This window comes from Mchenga conophoros, linkage group LG6, assembly GCF_057382185.1.
Source record: "Mchenga conophoros isolate Kocher_MC1m ecotype Shallow Benthic linkage group LG6, M_conophoros_male_GT1.1, whole genome shotgun sequence".
NCBI lineage: Eukaryota > Metazoa > Chordata > Actinopteri > Cichliformes > Cichlidae > Mchenga > Mchenga conophoros.
This window is the reverse complement of record NC_140531.1, coordinates 4,382,136-4,386,050: the sequence shown is the minus strand read 5'-3', so window position 1 is coordinate 4,386,050 and position 3,915 is coordinate 4,382,136.

Here is a 3,915-nt window from a genome sequence, read left to right as displayed (position 1 = left end):
TTTTCTGAAAGTTATTCATAACACAAATGCAAAACTTTGGCTATGAAAAGTTTAGCCTTTCTGAACGAGAATATTCTAGATATGCAAAGGTTTTAGTGCTCCCTTTTAAACACTCACACCAGACAGAGCACATACAAATAGATAAAGAGACACTGACATACAGAAAAGCCTATGAAGAGACTCAGGGAGGGCCGACTCTGTCTGTTCTAATTCTTGAATAGGAAAATGAATCAAATTATAGTAGAATTTGTTTTAAATAACACTATGCATTATGTAAACAGAGTTCAGAAGTAAAGCAGCAATGAAAATATGCACAGGCTCATGGAGAATTTTGTTTTATCCAAGTAAGGCACACACTGATTAAAGCAGAGTATAAGAATATATACAGTAAAAATAATCAAAGTTACTGTAACTGTTGAACACCACGATATCAGATCATCCCTCTGTTCCTGTGCTACTGCGAGTGTAACTACCGCCCCCCTCTGCACAGCGCAAGGCACAAGGCTCGCGTGCTGAGTGAAGCAGAAAAAAAGTGCGAGAGAGAGAAAGAGAGAGAGGGTGAGAGAAGGAAAAAAAACCCCACGGCTTGCAATAAGGAGCCGGCTCGCGTCGTTCACGTCAAAGACCGGCTCTAAGAGCCGTTTCGTTCGTGACCGACACATCACTATACTGTCGGCATCAGGACCAGCAGAGTCAACCTGATGATCTTCATTATGACTGAACTCAGTAAAAATAAGACCACACACAGCAGATCTGTGTAATGTACAATTTGGTCAACACATTAGTTTTATTTGCGGTGCTGTGGTGGCACAGACTTTGTATGTTAGTTCACATGACTGTATAATTTATTTTCATTGACTTAAAATGAGCAACATCCTTTTTTGTTATCCTTTTGTTGTTACTTTTCCCTGGCACACTCTCTCACAGTCTGTTCTCTAAAACCTAAAAGAGGAATTATGGATTGGATCAACTGGTCCCTAAATGCAATTGACACCTGTTACGCCCCTAGTCTAGGCGGGTAGGGACGCACATAAGGTTGGAGGAGAGAGAGACAAATCCCCGCCCTGGTTCCCAAGCCAAACATCCAAACCAGTTGTGAGTAAAAAAAGTGATTTTATTTAAGGACAAGAAGCATAGCTCCAGGGTGAGCCCAGGCCAAAATAATAAACAAAACCAACTAAGTCCCACCAGAAAAGACTAACTAAACCCTAAGAAAGAAAAAAGAACAAACAAATGCCAGAGCTATCCCTCGCTCCCTGACCAAGAAAACAGGAGAAAACGATTCCAAAAGAAAAGGCAGCTCACCCCTTCCGCTTCAGCCCACGAGTGCTTTTACAATTCACACTCCCACAAATACACAAGATAAACACAGGCTGGGAAAACCAGGGTCAGGACTGCGACGGCTCCACACTCTCTCTCTCTCTCTCTCTCTCTGGAGCTGTCAGAGCGGCTTTTTGAATGTGGTCACCTGTTCCATGGTCCAATCAGCTGCTCACTACTCTTCATTAGGGGAGGGACCTGTAAAGAGTCTTAAACACAGTAAAGAGACAGAACAAACAGCCCACACAGTGTTCTTATGGCCACAGCCGTAACAACACCCCTTTCTCAACGAGAAGTTTGGGCTTGGGTGAGCCTGAGTGCTGAAGATATCTACCTATTCGGAACCATGGTAACAGGGTTCTGATTGGAGCTGGCTTGGCCCTGACTTATCGAAGAATTAAGAAAGCAGAACCGGCTGTTCAAACCCCCACAAGGCTGCCCGCTGGGATTGGAACATTGGGAAGAGGCGTGAGTTTCTCAAAATGGGCTCATTGAGTCAGCACGGATAAGATCTTGGAGAGGCTACGGCTGCTGTGAATACTCAGAATAAGATCTCTGACTGCAGACTGGATGACATCTCGGAGGGGCTCGCTCGGAATAAGATCTCTGGGCGCAAATTGGATGACATCTCGGGGAGGCACACTGCCGTGAGTTCTCAGAAATCGGCTCCTTGAGCACAAGAAATGACAACATCACAGAACGCAAGTATGGAGAAGCTCGCGGCTCTCCAACGGGAGATTGAGAGACCAGTGTTGGACTGTAGAACTGCTTTGAAATTCATATGAGCTGTTCTCAAAAAGCCATCTCTAGACCCAGCAGTCTTAGCTAATTATAGGCCAATCTCCAACCTTCCTTTCATATCAAACATCCTTGAAAGAGTAGTTGTCAAACAGCTAACAGATCATCTGCAGAGGAATGGCTTATTTGAAGAGTTTCAGTCAGGTTTCAGAGCTCATCACAGCACAGAAACAGCTTTAGTGAAGGTTACAAATGATTTTCTTATGGCCTCTGACAGTGGACTCATCTCTGTGCTTGTCCTGCTAGACCTCAGTGCAGCATTCGATACTGTCGACCATAATATCCTATTAGAGCGATTAGAGCATGCTGTAGGTATTACAGGTACTGTGCTGCAGTGGTTTGTATCATATCTATCTAATAGACTCCAGTTTGTGCATGTAAATGGAGAGTCCTCTTCACACACTGAGGTTAATTATGGAGTTCCACAGGGTTCAGTGCTAGGACCAATTCTGTTTACATCATACATGCTTCCCTTAGGCAGCATCATTAGAAGACATAGCATACATTTACACATGCAGATGACACCCAGCTCTATCTGTTCATGAAGCCAGATAGCACACACCAATTAGTTAAACTGCAGGAATGTCTTAAAGACATAAAGACCTGGATGGCCGCTAACTTTCTGCTTCTTAATTCAGATAAAACTGAGGTTATTGTACTCGGCCCTGAAAATCTTAGAAATATGGTATCTAACCAGATTCTTACTCTGGATGGCATTACCTTGGCCTCCAGTAACACTGTGAGGAACCTTGGAGTCATTTTTGACCAGGACATGTCCTTCAACGCACATATTAAACAAATATGTAAGACTGCTTTCTTCCATTTGCGCAACATCTCTAAAATTAGAAATATCCTGTCTCAGAGTGACGCTGAAGAACTAATTCATGCATTTATTACTTCCAGGCTGGACTACTGTAATTCATTATTATCAGGATGTCCAAAAAACTCACTGAAAAGCCTTCAGCTAATCCAAAATGCTGCAGCAAGAGTCCTGACAGGGACTAGAAAGAGAGAGCATATTTCTCCTGTTTTGGCTTCCCTTCATTGGCTTCCTGTTAAATCCAGAATTGAATTCAAAATCCTGCTCCTCACATACAAGGTCTTAAATAATCAGGCCCCATCTTATCTTAATGACCTTGTAGTACCATATCACCCTATTAGAGCACTTCGCTCTCGCTCTGCAGGCCTACTTGTTGTTCCTAGAGTATTTAAAAGTAGAATGGGAGGCAGAGCCTTCAGTTTTCAGGCCCCTCTTCTGTGGAACCAGCTTCCAGTTTGGATTCAGGAGACAGACACTATCTCTACTTTCAAGATTAGGCTTCAAACTTTCCTTTTTGCTAAAGCATATAGTTAGGGCTGGACCAGGTGACCCTGAATCCTCCCTTAGTTATGCTGCAATAGGTGTAGGCTGCCGGGGGATTCCCATGATGAGTTTTTCCTTTCCAGTCACCTTTCTCACTCAGTATGTGTTAACAGACCTCTCTGCATTGAATCATTGAACCTCTGTCTCTCTTCCACAGCATGTCTTTATCCTGTCTTCCTTCTCTCACCCCAACCGGTCGCAGCAGATGGCCGCCCCTCCCTGAGCCTGGTTCTGCTGGAGGTTTCTTCCTGTTTAAAGGGAGTTTTTCCTTCCCACTGTTGCCAAAGTGCTGCTCATAGGGGGTCATATGATTGTTGGGTTTTTCTCTGTATCTATGAAGCGCCTTGAGGCGACTTATGTTGTGATTTGGCGCTATATAAATAAAATTGAATTGAATTGTTCGCACTAAAGTAAAAAGCACCATCACTTCATGC